Consider the following 24,756-nt stretch of genomic DNA (forward strand, 5'->3'; position numbering starts at 1 on the left):
TATGAATGAACAACAACAACAGAAACAATGGATGCAACAGAAATAACGAAAGCATACAAAATATGTTTTGTTCATATGCAATTAGAATGCGTGTTAAGTGCTGCGAAAAACAACAACTGCAACAAGAACAACAGAAAATATACATAAAATTTATAACCTTCTCTCTGACTTGCATCATCAAACATTTTCATACACATACGCACACACACTCACACACATATTCATTCTCGGAAACAATCCTCCGCACCAAGAGCCTTTTAGGAATAACAACAAAACTCACCTGCCAGGTATATAAATGAGAATAAAGTGTTTTATATGAATAAAACAACAACGACGAGAACAAACAACAACAGCAAAATTATACACTCGTATGTGTAGCAACAACGATAAAGTCACACAGACTCACGGACATACTCATGTGTGGATATAAAGTACTCTTTTTTGTTTTAGCATCAGCCCGGTATTAACAGTCCGACAAAGATTTAATTCACTGGGGATTGAGAATTGGATTTTTTATGCTTTTATTTACATGCCGGAGTTCCGAAATCTCTTCTACAATCGAATTTATCTTTCTGATGAGATGTCCTGCCTTAATAAATCATTATTTAATTTGGAAGTGATAGCCAGTGAGCAAAATGATGTAGAGTTCCTCAGATATCAAAATTCACTTTTCAATATTAGTGAATTTACAATGACAACTGCCAGATCAGTTTTACTGATCTGCAGAGTGCAGGAAAAGCTAAAGATAACCGATTCTTTAAGGTTTCTCAAGATTGGTCATTTTGTTTGTTTGAGTTAAGTTCACATTTCTACTTTTCAAGCAATTAAAGTCCTTTTGATCAAGGTCATATAGCGCTCGAGTTGCTGATATAGAAGGCAAGTCGATTTCCAGAAAGATGATTTCGTGTTATTTCTAAAATTGGGTTTCAAAAATGATCAAGTTGTAATATAGATAACAAGGCAAATATTCCGATTTCGGGAGTTTTACCGTAATTCCGTTTGAAAAATTTTCTATCGATGCTAAAAATCGAATTTCTTAAGAATGAAATTAAGGATCTATAGAATAGAGAGCCAAATATTGTTTAATAACTTAAATGTAAATTTATCGATTTATTTTTTAATACGCCTCCTAAAATCCAAGGTTTATCCATGCAAGTATCATCCATCCCAAATAAGTCCATAATCATGACTCTGAAGCTCTCAAGTTTCTGCAAACTATGGCAATACAATCGTAATGAAATTATTCCTAATTGGTTTTCTATAAGATTAAAAATTCGATTTTGGTATAATTTTTAACATTCAGGAATCGAGTTCAGATCGTTTATAAGATCAAAACCAAGCTTGTACTTAGTTTAATTCTATAATTTGAAACATGGACATGCAGAAACTATAACATTTATTCAGAATGTTCTATTAAACATTACAAAGCCTTTTAGAAAAATGTTTTCCTCTAGAAGAAGTGGTAAAGCGTTGTAAAGTAGTGAAGAGATCGGTGATATTGTTCGGCATATTGGAGGAAAATAATAATTTTAGTTCTAAAGATCATTGGCGATACGATGTTAAGGTAAATATTTTGGTATTTGTTTTGTATGGGAAGATCGTGTTCAGATTGTTTAGAAGATCGACAGAAATATTCTAATTTGATCTAATTCGATCACTAGCGAAATAGGCCGTGTAGGTTTTTAATTTATTTAAGCATTGGATATTGAGAAAACTTTTCGCTTATTTTAAAAGATCAAGTTAAGATCGTTTAGAATATTGATTACAGAAGATCCCGTTGAGATCGTTAAAAAGATCAATACTAATATTATGATTCGATTATAGATTGATTACAAATCTAGATCTTTGCTTAAAACCTTTAAGAACAGCCTCTAGAAAAATTGCTAAAGCTTCTCTTTTTAGGACTAGAAAAGTGTTGAAGAAGAGAGAAGATCTGTTGTTGAGATCGATGGCGATTCGACTGCAAGCAAAATATTTCGAGTTGCTTTTCTATTTCTTCTTTGCTCTAATTCGAGCACAAGCTCGAGGTGGTCCTTTATTTATTTAAGAATTGAATTTTGGGAAAGCTTTTCGCTTATTTTAAAATATTAAGCTAAGATCTTTTGTAAATTCCAATTTGGTTACAGACGATCGTGTTCAGATCGTTAAGAAGATTGACAACAATCTTTTAATTTGATCACAGATTGATTACAAATCTAGATCATTGCTGAAACCCTTTAAGAACAGCCTCTATAAAAATTGCTAAAGCCTCTCTTTCTAAGACTAGAAAGTTCTAAAGAATAGAGAAAATCTGTTGTTGAGATCGATAGTGATTCGATTACAAGCGAAATATTAGAGTTGCTTTCCTTATATTAGAAGATTGAGTACAGAAATATTCTAATTTAATCTAAATCGAGCACTAGCGAAATAGGCCGAGTTGGTTTTTAATTTATTAAAAGATCAAGTTAAGATCGACAACAATCATCTATTTGGATTAAAGATTGATTACATATCTAGATCTTTTCTGAAACCCTTTAAGAACAGCCTCTATAAAAAAGCTTCTCTTTCTAAGAGTAGAAATATCTAAAGATAAGAGAAGATCTGTTGTTGAGATCGATGGCGATTCGATTACATGCGAAATATTTGAAGTTGCTTTTCTTATATTAGAAGATTGAGTATAGATCGTTTAGAAGATCGACAGAAATATTCTAATTTGATCTCTTAATAAATATAATTTATTAAAAGATCAAGTTAAGATCGTTTAGAATATCGACAACGATATTCAAATTTGATTACATATTGATTACAAATCTAGATCTTTGCTGAAACCCTTTAACAGCCTTTAGAAAAAGCTTCCCTTTTTAAGACTAAAAAGATCTAAAGATGAAAGAAGATCTGTCGTTGAGATCGATGGCTTCAATGATAAAATTGTGAGAAAAATATTGGCTTGTATCAAAAGTTTGAATACAGTTCGTTTAGAAGATCGACACCTATATTCCAATTTGGTTAGAGCATAATTAACAATTTGGAATGTGAAGAAAATAATATGCTGAAAAATCGATAAAACTTTCTTTCTTTAAGACTACAAAGATCGAAAAAAGAGAGCAGATCAGTGAAATTGTTTCGCATATTGAGCGATCGTTTGCAATTCGATCGCTAGTGAAACATTTCAAGTTAATTTCTTATTATGTTATGAATTGGTTTGTGGCAAAGATTGAGTTCAGATCGTTTATACGATCTTTGGTTTGTGTGAACATTTTTGAAGAAATTTGTGAATTTAAAGAAATTATTATACTTTAAGCTAAGCAGGAAAAAAGCATTCTTAAGGCTACGGACAAGTCAGCAGTTAATTAATTTACTAATCAATTGTCTTCCATAAACAAATGCGTTCCTTTAAATCCCTTAACATGTAGCTTAAAAACAGCAGAATAATGAAAAAAATATAAGAAAAAAAACTTTCAAGACAGAAGAGATTTGGGGGTACTAAAAAATGCATTAAGTGCAACACCAAACAAAATGAATACACGACACAAACGACAACAGGAAAATTGAAACAAAACTGGATTCTCTACTACACACCAAATAAAACAAAAACAAAAGACTGTAATAGCAACAACAACAAAAAATATGATACAAATAGAAGGATTATTTTATTTATTTTTTTTTTGGGTTTTGTCTCAACTTCAGTCGTATTTCTTCTTCTTGGTCGGTTTTTGTTTTGTGTCTTAAAGTAACTTGCTGCACCTTAAAATATGTTCATATTCATGCAACAGCAACTGCAAGCAAAAACTTTAAAGAAAAGCTGCTGCTTTTGTTATTGTTGTTTTATTGTACTTTTGGGGCAAAAGATTCTTACGTGTGGCTTTTATAGAAAAACAAAAAATTTTTTCTTTTTTTTTTGGGAGGAGAATCAGAATAATATAAAACTATACTGGGGCAAAAAAACAAAAAAAAAAAGGAATTCCAAGTTAAAAAAAATGTGAAACGAAAATAATTTACAACAAAACCAAAAAAGTACTAGTACATTTTTGCGCCCAAGTGTAAGAAGGTGAGCAAGCTTATGATCAGTTCCACGAGTTTGGGTGTCTGTTACAAAGTGAGTTTCTTATAACAATATATTCTTTAGGAAAGCAGGTTGGTTGTTGTTACTTGTACTTTACAGGCGTAAGCAGCAATTTGGCTTCACTTGTAATACTTCTGTGCCGCCGCCAGGCTTTATGGTTTGTACAGGAAAAAGTTTATTTTTTACTTCACTGCTTGAGTTGTGTTTTCTTGCTTTTTTTGTTACTGTAACAATTCAAAAGCTAGAACCAAATGTAGGAATTACAATGAAAAAAACTCTTGCCACCATATAAATTTTGAAAATTTCCTTTTAATTGTATAAAACAATTTTGTCCAATGACTTTATACAAAAAGTCAGACAAATGCGAGGTTTTTGGGCAATTGTAGATTTAAATAGTTATTTTTCTCTCTCTCTGGCTTTCTTGATTTTTTTTCGGTAATAAATAATTAAATGGGAGAAAGGACTTTTTAAATATGCAAAACAATGCGGAAACAAACTGAAACTTTATGGTAAAGAAATATATAGTTAAAGTTTGTTTTTAAGAAATACCTTTGGTGTTGTTAAAAGGTCAAATGACTTCTGTTGTTTTTTTTTTCAAATGTTTTGGAAATTAAATTCTTTTAATTTTTTCAACGGCACAAAAAGAGGATGTGGCATAAATTACTATGCTAGAGGGAAGTGTTTTATCACAGTTTATTTCAAATGGTTTTAGATTAGGCGCCTGTTTTGGAAAGCTTTTAGGAGTAAGCTAGGAGAATCTTGTTCATTTAACATTTCAATATTTATGTAGTTGGACTTATCGATTTTTTAATAATTTTAAAGTGGATTTATAGAAACCTACTTTAAGGATTCCAGAAAAAACATGCTAATGACTTGTAATTTCTCAACAACTTACTTTTTAATTACTACCCCATACCGTCTGTATTACTTAGAATGAATCTAGTAATTACTTACAAATAATATATGAAATAAGTGCTTATTTTTAGAACTCTACTTCAAGGATGCCAGCAAAAACATGCTAATGACTAGTACATTCTCAACAACTTACTTTTCAATGACTACCACATACCGTATGTATTACTTAGAATGAATTTAGTAATTACTTACAAATAATATGTGAAGAAAGTACTTATTTCTAGAACTTTTCTACTTTAAGGATCCCAGAAAAAATGCTAATGACTTTTCTGTTTTACTACTTACTTACAATTTCAAACTACAATTTGCAGGCAATCGTTGTAAGTACTTATTTAACTCCCTATTAATAAGCGAACGTGAAAAGTACTTGCCTCCTACGTCATCCCGTGTTTAAATATTGACTTAAAATTATTATAAATTAGAATTTTTACGCCTTACTTTACAATGTAAGTTTTTGCTGTGATATATCATAAATCCAAGTTGTTAGCATTATTCGATAATGTCCCAAACTGATTCCCAAAATGTTATTTAATGTCACTTAACCAAGATATATAATATAATCGAGGAGTTACCAACGCTAGCACTAATCTGTTCTTGTCTTTTATATGGAATAACCTTGACATTTATGATCCTTTTCAGAATGATGATTATTGTATACAAGTCAGATTATATAGATCTAAACATTTAACAACCAAATTAATTAAAATCCTGTAGCAGATAGATAGATTAGATTTTTCGACTTTTTTCAACAAATTAAAGGTCGACATTTAGTATATTCGAAATAGTCGACTTTTTCCGACTTTATGACTTTTTTCGACCATTTTCGTCTTTTTCCAACGTTTGAGAATTTTTTACTTTTTCCGCCTTTTTTTACTATTTTCGATTTTTTCCGAATTTTTGACTTTTCTCGACTTTTTTCAACGTTTTTGCAATTTTCGTATTTCCCGGACATTTTTCGAATTTGCGACTTTTTCCAAAGTTTTTCGAATTTTTTTGACTCTTTCTGACTTTTCGACTATTTTCGAGTGTTTGCAACGTTTTTCGAATTTTCGTCTTTTTCCCACTTCCGACTTTTGTCGACTCATTCTTACTTTTCGACATTTTCGACTTTTGAATTTTGGAACATTATCGTCGACTTTGACGATTTTTTTCGACAAAAAGTCCATTGTTAGATTGTTTGATTATTCGAAAGTCGATTTATAGAACCCTACCAACGTTTTTCCAATTTTCGAAATTTTCAGACTTTTTTTGAATTTTCGACTTTTTCAGAAGTTTTAAAAATTTTTTCGACTCTTTCTGACTTTTCGACTTTTTTTTCGACTATTTTCGAGTTTTTGCAAAGTTTTTCGAATTTTCCCACTTTCCGACTTTTTTCGACTTTTTGTTACTTTTTGACTTTAATTTGCAAAGTCGACTTTTACATTTAATTAGTAGACGATAGTCGACTTTTTGGAACAAAATCGTCGACTTTGACTTTCGACTTTTATCGATAAAATGTCGATTGTTCGATTATTCGAATGTCGATTTATAGAACCCTAACCTACACCACTGTAGTGGGCAGGGTCTAATGGGTTTGTGCTAATTTTTGTAACTCCCAAAAATATTGGTCTTACACCTTAAAATAAACCAATCGGCTCAGAATCACTTTCTAAGACGATTTAGCTATGTCCGTCTGTTGGTGTGTCCATAAAAAGATAGTGCCACAAGCAGAAATTTTTTAAGATAATTTTGCACATATTCTTCTTTCGACCCAGGGACGAACGCTACTGAAAGTGGTTGAATTTAATCCATTATTTCGCCTAGACCCCATAAAACTGAACCCACTGAAAGGGAGCAAACTTAGTTTTTCGTTGCTCTACATGACTCCAGATTATTCAATATATTGTCAGTCTGTTAGAAGGAGAACATACTTTTAGTAAATCCCAACCATATTTCAAGGGAGATATCCATAACCTATCCCGTTCTAGCTGATGAGCAGAATACAAATATTAGCTTCAGTTTTAACTGAAAGTCAGCGAGAAGTAAATACTTTACACAGACTACTGCTTACAACTAAACGTTGTCATTTCATGATTTGCTGAACTTTTATGAGCTGTCAAGTTATAACAGAATACACCCAAGAAATTGAAAGTGTAAAACTTAGTCTCGAAAATCAAATCCATTTAAACTTTTAACGTTAAGTCTTCTTAATAATATTAGAAACTTCACAAAAAAAACCAAACTCCCACCTATAAATTACTATTAATTACACTCTTCTAAACTTTAACAAACTGTAAATATATTAAAAGATTTACCAATATAACAACATTTTTCTTTTGATTAAAACTCCCACAACACGAAAAAAGCATAGAAACAACAACTTTTGCCATCATTAATTATAGACGATCGAACAACACAAAAATATGCAACAACTAATTTTTTTTATTAACTCTAATAAATCATGATTAACACTTTGTGCTGAAGGAAAAAATGAAAAAGAAGAAGAAACCTTTGCCTTCAATTTATTTAAGTACGAAATAATGATGATAACTGACAACAACTATAGCAAAAAAAAAACAAAACAAAAACTGTTAAAATGGCAAACACTTCATACATAATAGATCATTTCCTTCCACCCAACAAACAAAAAAATTTCCGTTTTTTTGCTGCTGTTGTTTTTGTTGTCTTGGCCAAACAAAATTTAATTACCTGGCTAATGTGTATATTTAAATTTTTCTCACAAACACACGCATCTCTCACACCAAACTTAAACGAAATGAAATAAAACAACAAAAAATATTAATTTTTTGTTCAACACAACAAAAAAAATAAAACATTTTGTGCTTTTTGTTTAATTTTAAAACACCCTCATTATGTGTAATTTTAAGATATTAAAGAGCCATTTAAAATCTTTTGTAAATTAACTAAAATATAACTTAAGGCCATTATAATACACACACACATCCCTATCGACATTGAATCATATAAGTATGAGTGATTTTTTTTTCTCTGTATATGATATTAACCATTTTTTTGTTGTTGTGTTTAATTTTGTGTAGTATTTCGTGTTTAACTTTCTGTTAAGAGCAGGGGAAATTAGACGGGGTATGTTTGTGTGAGCTTAAGCTTAACCCTCTTTCGACCCTACCTGTAATAATAGAAGAAAAAAAGACCCCTTTGGGGTCTTAATACCAACTACTTGTTTAAATATGGGTAGCAGATTATAATATACATATGTATGTATATAGTATATAGGTGAATGTAATATGAAATTAACTTGAAAGAACCCACCTGTATATTTGAAGTTTATATAAAAGGGATTTTAAATTAACAGTTGTGAGTAATTAAGTAGTAAAATGGGAGTATTTTATAGTTTGGTAATTATGAGTTAAAGCTTTAAATGCATTCAATTGTCTTAAACGCTTGTTTAATCGCGTGTCCTAAATATTTTTTTTAAACTCTTTGCTATTCCAATGATAAACTGTCATAACAGCAAAAAGAAAAACAACTTCCAAAGAAGCGAAAAAGAAGTAGAATTTACTCCATGGAAGTACTGAAAAAGTAGTTTAGTTCTAGTTTAGTTTTAGTTCAGTTCTAGTTCAGTTCTAGTTCTAGTTCAGTTCTAGTTCAGTTCTAGTTCAGTTCTAGTTCAGTTCTAGTTCAGTTCTAGTTCAGTTCTAGTTCAGTTCTAGTTCAGTTCTAGTTCAGTTCTAGTTCAGTTCTAGTTCAGTTCTAGTTCAGTTCTAGTTCAGTTCTAGTTCAGATCTAGTTCAGTTCTAGTTCAGTTCTAGTTCAGTTCTAATTCAGTTCTAGTTTAGTTCTAGTTCAGTTCTAGTTCAGTTCTAGTTCAGTTCTAGTTCAGTTCTAGTTCAGTTCTAGTTCAGTTCTAGTTCAGTTCTAGTTCAGCTCTAGTTCAGCTCTAGTTCAGCTCTAGTTCAGCTCTAGTTCAGTTCTAGTTCTGTTCTAGTTCTGTTCTAGTTCAGTTCTAGTTCAGTTTTAGTTTAGTTCTAGTTCAATTCAAGTTCAATTCTAGTTCAATTCAAGTTCAGTTCAATTGTCTGATCATTAGGGTAAATGTGTTGTAAGAGTTTAAACGTAATTGTGCAGCTTGATCTACTATTGTCACGACTATTGTGACCATATAGTGCCTTACAGTCTTTTATTATAGATAGCACTTCATCCTGAAAGAATGATTATTTGTTAAGAGATTCTTATTTAATCTTTTTCGCTGAAGACAACAAAACCACATATTCGCTAAGGTAATACACTGAGTTTGATGCTGCCAAAATTGATTCATTTATCCGAATCGTCATCATTATCCGAAAATCATTAAGAATATGGAGCCAGACATAACAGATTAATATCCAAGCAATACAACACTCCAACGCATGTTGCAATACCTGTCAGTTGGAATGTTTTGTGACTAAATAAATGTTAAATAGATGGAATTTTTGTTTAACATAATAAAAGTATAAGTATTTTTGACTCACACCTTAGTGTAACATAACGCATAATGACCTCACTACTAATTATTTCAGCACTGCTGTTAATATAATAATTTAAATTATACACTCTCCTATATGCATACAGATGATTATTTTTGCTGTTGTTGAGTGTGTTTGTGTTTGCGTTTGTGGGTTTAAGTTTTCAAAAAGTAAGTGGTATAGAACTTCAACAGCAACAACCACAACATTTATATTATAATTATATATTTTGTTGTAGTTTATGTATATGCAACATAAACATACATTTATGTTTTTGAACACACTCACATACATACCTATTCTTAGAGCTCTCAGACTAATACAATTGCCACTTATTTGTTGTTTTTATATCATGTTATTGGTTGCTTAAACTGCCCATATTTAACACAGAAAAACACTTTTTCAAGAGTGGCGCAGTTCGTTGTTGTTATTGTTGTTATTGTATGTTCATTACAACTTCAAAGTTTTGTCGATTTGCACTCTAAGGTATACATATATATATATTAACGTCCATGTCGTCGTCGTGCATATATAACAACTAACTCCACTAACACTTGCTGCAATGCAACCCATTATTTGCCTGTTTATTGGCAGAACTACAACATAATACTCTTTTGCCTTCTAAATTGCTTATGGACTGAAGGTTAGGGAAACCCGCTTTCAAACAACAATAATATGAACAAGTAGTAGTTTCTGAACAGAAAAAAATAAGAAATAATAAAGTTTGCTTTTATTTCTGTTAAAAGCGTATACTTAACTGACGACAATCAACAAATTAAATGAATTGGAAATAATTTTAAGGCGCTATTTTTCTTTAGTTTTTTTTTTCTTCGTTTCTTTGATTCCTTACTGCAACACTTTGCTGCAAGTTGTGTAGTACTTTTAAATGTAATCAACTAAACGTTTTTTTTTTTTTTTTTGCTTTTTTTGTTTCTCTACAAGTTGTGTTTGTATTTTTCTTAACATTTTACTCTGTTAACTTTAACTACTTGTTTAAGAAGTAGAAATTCTCAAGGAAATAAAAAAGAAACTTTAAAATTTATATGTGTGTATGTATGTGTTTGGAGTGGTTGAATGGCAAGATTTGGCACTAAATACAAGTATCATAAATACATATAAAAAACACCTTAAGGTTTTTTTCTTTTGGGATTTGCCAAACTCCTTTTTTTCTCTTTGTGGGTGATGTGTTTGATTGCGGTATTTAATAATGGAAATGATTAGAGTTTAGGTGTTCTTATGTAATAAGTTGAATTTCAGAATCTGTTTTAATTATTAAGAACTTTTTGTTAATTAAGATCATCATCGAGAGTTGACTATGAGTTTATCACAACACAATGGGTTCCGTTTTGTCGATTTGATGCATTTTATCACAAAGTTTTAGGAAACTTTAAACTATCACCGGAAAGTAAATATTTAACACGTCTTGAACAATATGATCCAAAATCAGAGTAGCTAAGTGCTCAAATGGTTTTTTCGCAAGATCAGACCCCACTAAAGTTTTTGCAATTTTGTATCAATAGTTCTCGCGTAATCACCACTATATACAAGACTATAAACTAAACTATAGACTAGACTATAGACTATACTATAGACTAGACTATAGACTAGACTATAGACTAGACTATAGACTAGACTATAGACTAGACTATAGACTAGACTATAGACTAGACTATAGACTAGACTATAGACTAGACTATAGACTAGACTATAGACTAGACTATAGACTAGACTATAGACTAGACTATAGACTAGACTATAGACTAGACTATAGACTAGACTATAGACTAGACAATAGACTAGACTATAGACTAGACTATAGACTAGACTATAGACTAGACTATAGACTAGACTATAGACTAGACTATAGACTAGACTATAGACTAGACTATAGACTAGACTATAGACTAGACTATAGACTAGACTATAGACTAGACTATAGACTAGACTATAGACTAGACTATAGACTAGACTATAGACTAGACTATAGACTAGACTATAGACTAGACTAAAGACTGGACTATAGACTAAACTATAGACTAGACTATAGACTAGACTATAGACTAGACTATAGACTAGACTATAGACTAGACAATAGACTAGACTATAGACTAGACTATAGACTAGACTATAGACTAGACTATAGACTAGACTATAGACTAACTATAGACTAGACTATAGACTAGACTATAGACTAGACTATAGACTAGACTATAGACTAGACTATAGACTAGACTATAGACTAGACTATAGACTAGACTATAGACTAGACTATAGACTAGACTATAGACTAGACTATAGACTAGACTATAGACTAGACTATAGACTAGACTATAGACTAGACTATAGACTAGACTATAGACTAGACTATAGACTAGACTATAGACTAGACTATAGACTAGACTATAGACTAGACTATAGACTAGACTATAGACTAGACTATAGACTAGACTATAGACTAGACTATAGACTAGACTATAGACTAGACTATAGACTAGACTATAGACTAGACTATAGACTAGACTATAGACTAGACTATAGACTAGACTATAGACTAGACTATAGACTAGAATATAGACTGGACTATAGACTAGACTATAGACTAGACTATAGACTTGACTATAGACTAGACTATAGACTAAACTATAGACTAGACTATAGACTAGACTATAGACTAGACTATAGACTCGACTATAGACTAGACTATAGACTAGACTATTGACTAGACTAGACTATAGACTAGACTATAGACTAGACTATTGACTAGACTAGACTATAGACTAGACTAGACTATAGACTAGACTATAGACTAGACTAGACTATAGACTAGACTATAGACTAGACTATAGACTAGACTATAGACTAGACTATAGACTAGACTATAGACTAGACTATAGACTAGACTATAGACTAGACTATAGACTAGACTATAGACTAGACTATAGATTAGACTATAGACTAGACTATAGACTAGACTATAGACTAGACTATAGACTACACTATAGCCTAGACTATAGACTAGACTATAGCCTAGACTATAGACTAGACTATAGACTAGACTATAGCCTAGACTATAGACTAGACTATAGCCTAGACTATAGACTAGACTATAGCCTAGACTATAGACTAGACTATAGACTAGACTATAGCCTAGACTATAGACTAGACTATAGACTAGACTATAGACTAGACTATAGACTAGACTATAGACTAGACTATAGACTAGACTATAGACTAGACTATAGACTAGACTATAGACTAGACTATAGACTAGACTATAGACTAGACTATAGACTAGACTATAGACTAGACTATAGACTAGACTATAGACTAGACTATAGACTAGACTATAGACTAGACTATAGACTAGACTATAGACTAGACTATAGACTAGACTATAGACTAGACTATAGACTAGACTATAGACTAGACTATAGACTAGACTATAGACTAGACTATAGACTAGACTATAGACTAGACTATAGACTAGACTATAGACTAGACTATAGACTAGACTATAGACTAGACTATAGACTAGACTATAGACTAGACTATAGACTAGACTATAGACTAGACTATAGACTAGACTATAGACTAGACTATAGACTAGACTATAGACTAGACTAGACTATAGACTAGACTATAGACTAGACTATAGACTAGACTATAGACTAGACTGTAGACTAGACTATAGACTAGACTATAGACTAGACTATAGACCAGACTATAGACCAGACTATAGACTAGACTATAGACTAGACTATAGACTAGACTATAGACTAGACTATAGACTAGACTATAGACTAGACTATAGACTAGACTATAGACTAGACTATAGACTAGACTATAGACTAGACTATAGACTAGACTATAGACTAGACTATAGACTAGACTATAGACTAGACTATAGACTAGACTATAGACTAGACTATAGACTAGACTATAGACTAGACTATAGACTAGACTATAGACTAGACTATAGACTAGACTATAGACTAGACTATAGACTAGACTATAGACTAGACTATAGACTAGACTATAGACTAGACTATAGACTAGACTATAGACTAGACTATAGACTAGACTATAGACTAGACTATAGACTAGACTATAGACTAGACTATAGACTAGACTATAGACTAGACTATTGACTAGACTATAGACTAAACTATAGACTAGACTATAGACTAGACTGTAGACTAGACGATAGACTAGACGATAGACTAGACTATAGACTAGACTATTAGGCTAAACCATTAGACAAAAGACTTAACTAAAAACTAGACTATAGACTAGACTATAGTGTAGACTATACTATAAACCATTGATTAGTCTATAGACTTAACAAGATTACCACTTTGCTCGAACATTCTTAAACAGACTTTGTTTTAAGTGTGAAATCAAATGGTCTACTTTAGCTATTAGAAAACTATAAATCCTTACTTAAAACTACAATGTTGCTAAATATAATGCGCCAACGTTGTACTGCCTCTTGTTTGTAAGTTAGTGTTAAATAGTGCTTTGTGTATTTTGCTTGCTGTTTTGTAAAGTATTTTCTATCTTTAAATTTAAGCTCTTTAACTTGATGGTGGCATTAAACGTTTCATCCTACTTTTAAGTTTAACTTTTGCCTTTTTTGCCATTCTTCCTTCAGATGACCATTTTTTATGGCTTTTTGTTTGTTCTGCTCTCTTTTCGAAATGCTTGTAGTTTTTATCGTTTTTGGTTACATTGCTACCAGTTCTTTTTTTGTTTGTTTCCTTCCACCTTTGCTTTTATACTTGGGGTAAGTTGTTTGAGAAAAAAATTTCTATTTTTCCGTGTTACTTTCTGTGTTGCTCGTAAATTATTTCTAATACAAGTTGTGTTCGAAATTTATTGTTGAAAGTGTAGAAGGTCGTTGTGCGTTAAACATGTGTTTGAAGAGTGTTGCAAGAGTTCAGTTTTTTTATTTATGCTATTTCTTCGATTTTTTTACCGTGTTTGTTTCTTTTTATTTGCCAGAAGGTGTGACACAATGTTGAATGCGATTTTTTTTTTGCTCTTCTTATGTTGCTTTAAGCGAAACTCAAAGAAGAATAGTATAGAAGAAAGTGTATGAGCATCTTTAATTCAAATCAAAGAATTGGAATCGTAAAAGAATTTCCTAGTTCTAGTTCTGTTCTAGCTCAGTTCATTTCTGTTCTAGTTCAGTTTTAGTTCAGTTCTAGTTCAGTTCTAGTTCAGTTCTAGTTCAGTTCTAGTTCAGTTCTAGTTCAGTTCTAGTTCAGTTCTAGTTCAGTTCTAGTTCAGTTCTAGTTCAGTTCTAGTTCAGTTCTAGTTCAGTTCTAGTTCAGTTCTAGTTCAGTTCTAGTTCAGTTCTAGTTCAGTTCTAGTTCAGTTCTAGTTCAGTTCTAGTTCAGTTCTAGTTCAGTTCTAGTTCAGTTCTAGTTCAGTTCTAGTTCAGTTCTAGTTCAGTTCAAGTTCAAGTTCAGTTCTAGTTCAGTTCTTCAGTTCAGTTCTAGTTCAGTTTTAGTTCAGTTCTAGTTCAGTCCTAGTTCAGTTCTAGTTCAGTTCTAGTTCAGTTCTAGTTCAGTACTAGTTCAGTACTAGTTCAGTACTAGTTCAGTTTTAGTTCAGTTCTAGTTCAGTTCTAGTTCAGTTCTAGTTCAGTTCTAGTTCAGTTCTAGTTCAGTTCTAGTTCAGTTCTAGTTCAGTTCTAGTTCAGTTCTAGTTCAGTTCTAGTTCAGTTCTAGTTCAGTTCTAGTTCAGTTCTAGTTCAGTTCTAGTTCAGTTCTAGTTCAGTTCTAGTTCAGTTCTAGTTCAGTTCTAGTTCAGTTCTAGTTCAGTTCTAGTTCAGTTCTAGTTCAGTTCAAGTTCAGTTCTAGTTCAGTTCAGTTCTTGTTCAGTTCTAGTTCAGTTCTAGTTCAGTTCTAGTTCAGTTCTAGTTCAGTTCTAGTTCAGTTCTAGTTCAGTTCTAGTTCAGTTCTAGTTCAGTTCTAGTTCAGTTCTAGTTCAGTTCTAGTTCAGTTCTAGTTCAGTTCTAGTTCAGTTCTAGTTCAGTTCTAGTTCAGTTCTAGTTCAGTTCTAGTTCAGTTCTAGTTCAGTTCTAGTTCAGTTCTAGTTCAGTTCTAGTTCAGTTCTAGTTCAGTTCTAGTTCAGTTCTAGTTCAGTTCTAGTTCAGTTCTAGTTCAGTTCTAGTTCAGTTCTAGTTCAGTTCTAGTTCAGTTCTAGTTCAGTTCTAGTTCAGTTCTAGTTCAGTTCTAGTTCAGTTCTAGTTCAGTTCTAGTTCAGTTCTAGTTCAGTTCTAGTTCAGTTCTAGTTCAGTTCTAGTTCCGTTCTAGTTCAGTTCTAGTTCATTTCTAGTTCAGTTCTAGTTCAGTTCTAGTTCAGTTCTAGTTCAGTTCTAGTTCAGTTCTAGTTCAGTTCTAGTTCAGTTCTAGTTCAGTTCTAGTTCAGTTCTAGTTCAGTTCTAGTTCAGTTCTAGTTCAGTTCTAGTTCAGTTCTAGTTCAGTTCTAGTTCAGTTCTAGTTCAGTTCTAGTTCAGTTCTAGTTCAGTTCTAGTTCAGTTCTAGTTCAGTTCTAGTTCAGTTCTAGTTCAGTTCTAGTTCCGTTCTAGTTCAGTTCTAGTTCATTTCTAGTTCAGTTCTAGTTTAGTTCTACTTCAGTTGTACTTCAGTTTTGTTTCAGTTCTAGTTCGGTTCTGTATGATTCACATTCAATTCAACTAAACTGAATCTAGAGACCGTTCTACCGATCATATTTCTTCTTATTTAAATATCTGCCCATTCATCTTAATCTCTTAAGTTCATTGCTCCTCTACAAATCATTTTTCAATGTCAGTCATGTCATTGCAGCTTCTGGTTCATGTGATAATCAGCCTGCAGGACAACTATTTTTTTTAATACTCTTTAATCATCCATTAGCTTCTGGTCACTTGGTCATTATTTTTGCAAACCGAGTATTACAACTTGAATTTCTCTAGTTTAGTAAAGACAGAAGAATAACGCAAAGAAAAAAAAAAACAAACTGAGAAAAAGATATAAAAATAATAATGAATAATTGATCTGTCCACTATCTAATTTTTGCCCATTCAAGTATGCAAATAATCTTTTGTAGTCATTACACAAGATCATCATTCATGCAAAACACGTTGGATAACGAGGGGCCAACGGAGGCAGAAATAAATATCAAGCAAAAGCAAAGACTTCTTGTAAATTGCGTTTGTGTGTGTGAGTAGAGAAGACTTTTAATACCCGAAACAATATGGCCCCAATCATTGGGTCAAGACAGTCATTAGGATTACTTCATGTGTAGTTTAGTAATAACAAAAAACCAGCAAATGGATACACAAAACAACAACAGTAATCTAAAGTGCTTAAAAGCTGTAATTTTTCATTTGAAATCATTTTGTTGTTGTAGTTCATTCTACGTTTCGTAATATCAAACCCACAGCCAAGACTTATGAGCTTTTTAGCCATCTTCACTCATAGAGGCGGCTATGAGGCTAAAAAAGAAAGCAACAACATCATCTTCATCACCATCATCATTATCATCATAAAACCAAGCAAGCAGCCAGCCCGTCAGTCCGCCTTTATTCTTCTTCATTTCTCAGCTCCAAGTGCATTTGTATTGTTTTTTGTTCGTATATTCCAGCGAAATGAAAAGAATTTAGTCATCATTGATGTCTTAAGATGTACCATAAAACAACAAAATATCTTTATACTAAAACATTTCACTGTAGTTTTTTCTTCATTTTGGCCAAATTGTGTTGTATATTTCTTTAAGACCATCATCCTCTTTCTTAAGAGCTTTTTCTACCGACTTTTTCTTATTTTTGTTTTCTGACTGATGTTGTTTTTGGAGTATTTTTCTTTATTTTTTCCACTGATGTTGCTTTAATCGCCGTTTTTTTGGTATCTCTCCGTTATGCAATAAATTGTTTTGCATTTACAAGATATTAAAAAGAAATAGCCATTAAAAGCAGAAGTTTGCAGTTCGCCTCATTTTTTTGGTTTTGGTGCGTTCAATTTTTCAATTTTATTACACTGTTAGAAATAATGTTAGTTGAATAAAAGGATACCAAAAAGAGAAATATCTGAAGTGGGGTTAATACGCAGTCACTTCGTCTCAAGTTAATATTTTATATTTTAACTCATATGTATTTTAAATTACAGTTTTAAAAAATATATTAATCTACAGTTTTTTTATCATTACAGGTATATCAACTCAAATTTTCCATTACTATTTATAGCTGCAATATAGTAAGTAATTAAATTTCGTTATTTTAATATTTAACCCATATTTGTCGACTTTTGAACTCCAAACTGCAAAAGAATTAAAAAAAAAATACAATTTTTATTATTTCGAAATATGAAAAATTGTCAGTTCTAGTTCAATTCTTCTTAAGTTCTAGTTCAGTTTTATTTCAGTTATATTTCAGTTTTAGTTCAGTTCTAGTTCAGTTCTAGTTCAGTTCTAGTTCAGTTCTAGTTCAGTTCTAGTTCAGTTCTAGTTCAGTTCTAGTTCAGTTCTAATTCAGTTCTAGTTCAGTTCTAGTTCAGTTCTAGTTCAGTTCTAGTTCAGTTCCAAATTTAGTAATTGTAATTATTAAAAATTTTGGTTAGATTTTGTAACGTATTTGTATACATATGTTTGGTTAAGTGTTTGAAATTTATAGAAATAATTATATTTCCTATTCACAAATTCTTGTATTTGTGTCTCTGAATTGATAACTATTTTAAAATTATTTTTTTCCTTCTAGTCAATTATTTTAAATTAATGTAAATAAATTGTATAAATCAAATTATTCGCATTTATTTGCACGTAACTTACAACATAAAAGAGTTGTAAATAATGTGTAAACTTTAGCACTGCATAAAAATTAACCCAAAGAATCTTCAGTAATTATCAACTAGAGTCAATCGAAAGATTTTTTTTTTTTACTTTTGAAATTGCAAATTTTACAGTGTATTGATTAACACACAACAAATTAAGTCAAGTCATTTAGTGAATTTAACACAAAATATTTGTAATACTTCATTTCCTTTTTGCATTTAAGACATCTTTTCAAAATTTACTAACATTTTTCTTCTTCATCAACAATATCTTCGATGCAATGTATTTGACCAGCAGCTTTAGCAGGCAACTTTTAACAGCCATCATCATCACTGCTGCCGCTCTAACTCCTCGAATGGGTTTCAAACCTGTGTAAAGATGTGTGTTTTTTCGTACAAATTGTTGTGTAATTAACTTTTGCTTATAACAAATATTCAACAACATTTAATTGAAACTGTTGAGTTTGTTGCTGTCTTCTTTTTTTATTGTCCATTTAGTTGCAACAACTACTGGCAGATTGTTGCAATATAAATGAGTAAAAAATATTTAGCAAAAAAAGAAAATTCTTTTCTTTTCATTAGTTTTTGATGTGTTTAACATTTTAACTTTGTTAAATTCTATTTATTTATTTTTTCTGGTTATAATTCATTTCGTATTTTATTTGTTGTTGTTAACTGACAGCAACAACAGCAGCAGCAGTTGGTTATGGCTGTTTGTTGATAAAATATTTTTTTGTTATTTTAAATTGCTAGAGAGTCGTCGCTGTTGCTGTTAATACATTTTGCTACTGTATGCGGTGTAGAGCAAGTAGCAATTGTTGATTGGAGTGTGAGTAGATTTTATTTATGTTGCAGTTGCTATTGCAAATAATAAGCCGCTTATTATGTATGTTGCACGTTTGAGTTGCCCCATCGCACTACTGCTGCTGCCGCTACATACTGTGACTAATTATTGCGAATAGTTTTGTTTGTGCAACATGCCTACAGACCTACATACAAATAAACTGGAAAAATATGTGTATATTTGTTTGGCATGTTTTAAATTTTCAACTTGGTTGTAGCATTTTTTCCTTTCAGTCTTTAGTTTTTATATTTTTTTGTAGTTGCTATAAAATACCAGTAAAAATAAAAGAAACCTAATTGGCATGGACTGCAATTGTAATTGAAATCAAGGGGTCAAGGATATTGTTTGTTGTACAAGTACGTTACGTATTTGTTTTCGTTATACACATGCCCAAGAATTATTGTTATTGTATTCGTTGCTCAAGCAAAGCAATTTATGTGCAACAACCTCCTCTTTTTGATTACTAACTAAATACAGTTGTTATTCCCCAGTGTAATGATATTTTTGGATCGTCGATTCAATATGCATAATATGTTTTAACATTGGATTTCTTTGTTTTTATTATGATTTACTGGCTTTTTAAAGCAGCAGGCTTTATCTAGGGAACCTTCACCAAAAAAGTGCCGAGACATAGCAACTGACATGAGGATGTATAGACGACAATGAAATTAATATAATTTGTATTTTAACATTTTATTAAGGAGTGCTTCGTAAAAAAACAACACATTTTTCTTTACAACTACGTTTCGCAGTTGGTTCTGTTCTGGTTTGGTTCTAGATCTGTTCAAGTTCTATTCTAGTTCTGTTCTAGTTCTGTTCTAGTTCTGTTCTAGTTCTGTTCTAGTTCTGTTCTAGTTCTGTTCTAGTTCTGTTCTAGTTCTGTTCTAGTTCTGTTCTAGTTCTGTTCTAGTTCTGTTATAGTTCTGTTATAGTTCTGTTCTAGTTCCGTTCAAGTTCTATTCTAGTTCTGTTTTAGTTCATTATTATTATAGTATATCAACAATTTTACATAATTATATTATCAAAATGACAGGCATGATTCAGAGTCTTTTCTTTTTCTTAATCAAGTTCCTTGTTATAATACTAAAAAGCCCAGTCACTCTGTCATCATCACAATAATTTGTTTAATTTCCTTCTTTCGTTTAAATCAAACAGTTGATCTTTTATGACCCACTTAAATGGCCAAACAACCAGTGTCATTTATTCCATAAAAACAATTTACGGTATTTCGGAGACTACGACGACACAGCGGTGATCGAATTTAAAAGAATTAATCAAAAGGCAACGGACAATAATTTTAATGGGGAAGGAAGAACATGCTTTATAAATACCAACAAAAAAATATTTTAAATATTTAATGAAAATCAAGAAATACATAAATTAATAAAATTTGTATGGTTAATGAAAGCAAACAAATGAAAACAAATAAATTATTTATAAAGAATAAATTAATAAATTTATGACTCTATGTACTAACAGGAGGCATATGTGTTGGATATAAGTTCAGATACTATATGGTTTCTACTTGGAGAAAGAGACGTATCAACGTCGTGACATGACGCTGATATGCGAATAATCATCGATTGAAAGGGTATTAAAATACAACTGATTTTGTATATTGAATTAAATATGCTGAGTTGTTGGTCTTTTGTTGTTTCTTTTATACACAATAAACGAGTGAAAAAGGCAAAAATTAAAAATATAAAAAATAAACATTATAAATTAATGTGCCTACGCGTTCACTGTTCGGTGTTATTGTCTATGGCACTTAATTAACTTTATCAATTTCCAAGAAATTTTGACAAGACCCAAACGAATTAAAAAAACACAAAAAATTCAGAGTGAAAAACTAAAAACACAACAAACATTACAAAAAAAATGTTTAAAATCCCATAAATTTTTGGTTGTGTTATTTGTTTACAAAGGGGACTTTTAAAGGAAACTAAGAAATTAACCCTAAAACATGTTTAAGGTCGTCTTGAAATCATGCGTTTCGCTACTTTAATATATGTTCTAATTTAGTTCTAGCTCAGTTCTAGTTTAGTTATAGTTCAGTTCTGTTTCAGTTCAATTCTAGTTAAGTTCTAGTTCAGTTCTAGTTAAGTTCTAGTTAAGTTCTAGTTAAGTTCTAGTTCAGTTCTAGTTCAGTTCTAGTTCAGTTCTAGTTCAGTTCTAGTTCAGTTCTAGTTCAGTTCTAGTTCAGTTCTAGTTTAGTTCTAGTTCAGTTCTAGTTCAGTTCTAGTTCAGTTCTAGTTCAGTTCTAGTTCAGTTCTAGTTCAGTTCTAGTTCAGTTCAAGTTCAGTTCTAGTTCAGTTCTAGTTCAGTTCTAGTTCAGTTCTAGTTCAGTTCTAGTTCTAGTTCAGTTCTAGTTCAGTTCTAGTTCAGTTCTAGTTCAGTTCTAGTTCAGTTCTAGTTCAGTTCTAGTTCAGTTCTAGTTCAGTTCTAGCTCAGTTCTAGCTCAGTTCTAGTTCAGTTCTAGTTCAGTCCTGGTTCAGTTCTAGTTCAGTTCTAGTTCAGTTCTAGTTCAGTTCTAGTTCAGTTCTAGTTCAGTTCTAGTTCAGTTATAGTTCTAGTTCAGTTCTAGTTCAGTTCTAGTTCAATTCTAGTTCTGTTCAAGTTCTGATCTAGTTCTGTTCTGTTTCCGTTCTAGTTCAGTGTTAGTTTAGTTCTTGTTTAGTGTTAGTTCAATTCTACTGTAGTTCTAGTTTAGTTCTAGTTAAGTCCTAGTTTAGTTCTAGTTCAGGCATTTGTAAAATTGCTCAATTAATTTTTTGTTGTCCATTTTGTGGGTTAACCAAAGAAATGTGAATGTGCATTTGGCCCTTTTTTATGAAAATAAAATGGAAAAAATAATGTCAAAATTAACAGAAAGGAAGCTAACGTATGCCCGTCATTATGAACATACAAAAGGCAACAAATTAAGTAAAGTTATTTTAAAAATGCATTAAAGAAGAACAGAGAAATATCTCCAAAAAGAAAAGGTAACAGACGGACTCCACTTACAACAGCATTAACAGAAATACAACAACAATTAAAGTGGCTAAAAACAATACAAAATACAACCAATACGACATAAAGGAACCCTTTGAACACACTCAAAACAAAATTGTACAAGAGAAAACAAATCGCTATCACAGTCACCAAGTCCACCACTATTATAGGAGGGTGGTGTGGAAAGTGTTTTTGGAGCGTGTATTTGAATGATCGCATTAAAATGAACGAATTAGTGGAACGACTCTTTTTAGCAACTTTTACCAAAGTAGAGTTATTTTAATCATCGAATTTCACACAGTTACTCTTACAATAGGTCGTTCAGTGTATCAATTCGGTTTGAAATCTTATTGTACCTGCAAATAACCCAAATACGTTATGTTCGTCTTGAAGTTTGATAAAATGTTGAAAAAACTTTTAATTTTATCCTCGTTTGGGTTATCGCATGAAGAGGAACACTACTTCGGTATAAAGAGAACGTAAAGAAATGAATAAAAAGGACAGACTTTGACAACAATAAACTTATAAATCGAATGTTTTACAAAACAGCAGAAACAACAAACAAACAAGCAATCAAAAAACTCTGAATTGAATTAAAAAAAAAAATGTATAAAAACAAAGTCGTCAAGTTCGACCAAGTTATACCTTATACCGACAAATACATTTTTGCAAATGTTCAGTTCTAGTTCAGTTTTAGTTCAGTTCTAGTTTAGTTCTAGTTCAGTTCTAGTTCAGTTCTAGTTCAGTTCTAGTTCAGTTCTAGTTCAGTTCTAGTTCAGTTCTAGTTCAGTTCTAGTTCAGTTCTAGTTCAGTTCTAGTTAAGTTCTAGTTCAGTTCTAGTTCAGTTCTAGTTCAATTCTAGTTCAGTTCTAGTTCAGTTCTAGTTCAGTTCTAGTACAGTTCTAGTTCAGTTCTAGTTCAGTTCTAGTCTAGATCTTATTAGTTCTAGTCCAGTTCTAGATCATTTCATTTTTGCTAATTTTCAGTTCTAGTCCAGATCTTATTCAGTTCTAGTCCAGTTCTAGTTCAGTTCTAGTTCAGTTCTTGTTCAGTTTAAGTTCAGTTCTAGTTTAGTTCTAAATCAGTTCTAGTTCAGTTCTAGTTCAGTTCTAGTTCAGATCTAGTTCAGATCTAGTTCAGTTCTAGTTCAGTTCTAGTTCAGTTCTAGTTCAGTTCTAGTTCAGTTCTAGTTCAGTTCTAGTTCAGTTCTAGTTCAGTTCTAATTCAGTTCTGTTTTTGCGTTACAAACATAATCATAACTGTATAAATTGGTGTAGGGTGTTATGAACCAAAACAAAAAGTCGAAAAAACCCACATGTGAGCATTTAATTTCAACAAATGTCGTCGTTGTGTTATGGCCCTCATGTTGGACAACAGCAGCGGGAGCTCAATTCAAAAACGAACGAACAAACGACATGACAACTAAACAGCCAAAAAACAATAACAAACAACAAATAAAAAAATCAGCCAACAAGCGAACAGAACAGAACAACAACCATAAAACATCAAAAAGAACAAGAAAATTAACATGGTCAACAAAAGTAAAAAGGGTACAAATACATCGATTATCAAATACACCATTATAAAAACAAAAACAGCAACAAAAATAAAAAAACTAAAACTACAACAAGTAGAACAACACCATTTAGCCAACACCAATTTAGTGGTGGAAGTTTTGAATGTGTCGGCGTCAAAAGGCAGTAATATTATTACTCATTCCCAGACTATAACTAGATCCCATCATACAATCAAACGAAGGAACAAACAAACACAACCAGCCACAACATAAAATAAAATGTATACAGCAGTCAATACAACAACATAATATTAATAATAATAATATTACTACATAGTATTTTGTAGTAGTGGTTGTTGTTGTTGTTGATTTCATACCATTACTTTTTGGTTTTCTTTGTTTTATGACTTCAAAGGACCTTAGTATGGACTCCTCATAGAATTGTAATGAAAACCAAAACGTACAAACAAACAATAAGAAGGAGCGAAAACCCCGTTAAATTTTTATTGTTTATTTGTTTAAATTTACTTAATCACTCATACCCTTTTAAACACAAACTTACACGACCACATACACATAGATATTTTCAATACCTGTAAAAGGACTTATGTATAATTTTTTGATTTTATCGTTTAACATTGCTATTGGCATTGATGCACTAACATAAGTTTCATCTGTGATTTATAAATTCTCAAATTATTACAAAGTATTATTTAATATTTTTTATATAAATCATAATTTAATTATTAGACTTCTTGAAATTGTTTTTTGTAATAAAGGCACTTAGGCAATTCTTTACGTTATTCTATGATATAAAAAATAAAAATTTTCTTGTTAAAGGAAATTATTTATATAAGTTAAAGGTGTGTTAGAAACTAAAATCATAGTTAGGGAAAAATTTAACTGTTACAAAAAGAAACTTACCAATACTATTGTCATAGCTATAGTCCACCACTTTTTGTATTCTTCAATGGTACTATCGTAACTTTCATTAAAAGCACGAGTGGGTGTTCATTTATTAGACTGCTTCTAAGATACTCATGTAATCTAATGAATATAATCAGCAAGAACTGAACTAGAACTGAACTAGAACTGAACTAGAACTAGAACTGAACTAGAACTGAACTAGAACTGAACTAGAACTGAACTAGAACTGAACTAGAACTGAACTA

At 31.3% G+C, this 24,756-nt stretch overlaps 1 protein-coding gene across 2 annotated transcripts in view; it reads left to right on the top strand.

Moving 5' to 3' along the window:
- LOC111679875 (uncharacterized protein DDB_G0271670-like) overlaps positions 1 to 24,756 on the top strand; it is a 210,988-nt gene that overhangs the window by 58,631 nt on the left and 127,601 nt on the right. The window contains exon 1 of one of the 2 annotated variants that reach the window (XM_046951886.1): positions 17,645 to 17,660. The exons of the other annotated variant lie outside the window; for it this stretch is intronic. The gene's annotated coding sequence lies outside the window, so the exon portion shown is untranslated. Of the gene's footprint in view, positions 1 to 17,644; positions 17,661 to 24,756 lie in introns of those variants that run through there. 2 annotated transcript variants of the gene reach the window in all.

This window comes from Lucilia cuprina, chromosome 2, assembly GCF_022045245.1.
Source record: "Lucilia cuprina isolate Lc7/37 chromosome 2, ASM2204524v1, whole genome shotgun sequence".
Lineage (NCBI taxonomy): Eukaryota > Metazoa > Arthropoda > Insecta > Diptera > Calliphoridae > Lucilia > Lucilia cuprina.